Below are 210 nucleotides of genomic sequence, written 5' to 3'. Positions count from 1 at the left end.
ACGTACAGCTTTTGTTAATCACTAGAGTGTACGTTATCCAGACCATTCTTTCTGTGTAGAAATTATAGACCTTCTATATTTTTCATGTTTGATGACGAAGCATATGTGAAAAAAAAAACATTGCTTATTTGTATTTGAACATACGTATTCTTTTTGAACAGAATGTAAAAAAATAAAAATAGATAACGTACAGCAATTGTTAGTCACTAG

General features: G+C 29.0%; 1 protein-coding gene across 1 annotated transcript in view; it reads left to right on the top strand.

The window, feature by feature from the left end:
* LOC119593886 overlaps positions 1-210 on the top strand; it is a 2,028-nt gene that overhangs the window by 890 nt on the left and 928 nt on the right. The window lies entirely within an intron of this gene.

This window comes from Penaeus monodon, chromosome 33 (genome assembly GCF_015228065.2).
Source record: "Penaeus monodon isolate SGIC_2016 chromosome 33, NSTDA_Pmon_1, whole genome shotgun sequence".
NCBI lineage: Eukaryota > Metazoa > Arthropoda > Malacostraca > Decapoda > Penaeidae > Penaeus > Penaeus monodon.
Note: the sequence above shows the minus strand (reverse complement) of the source record. Positions and strands in the feature narration are given on the sequence as shown.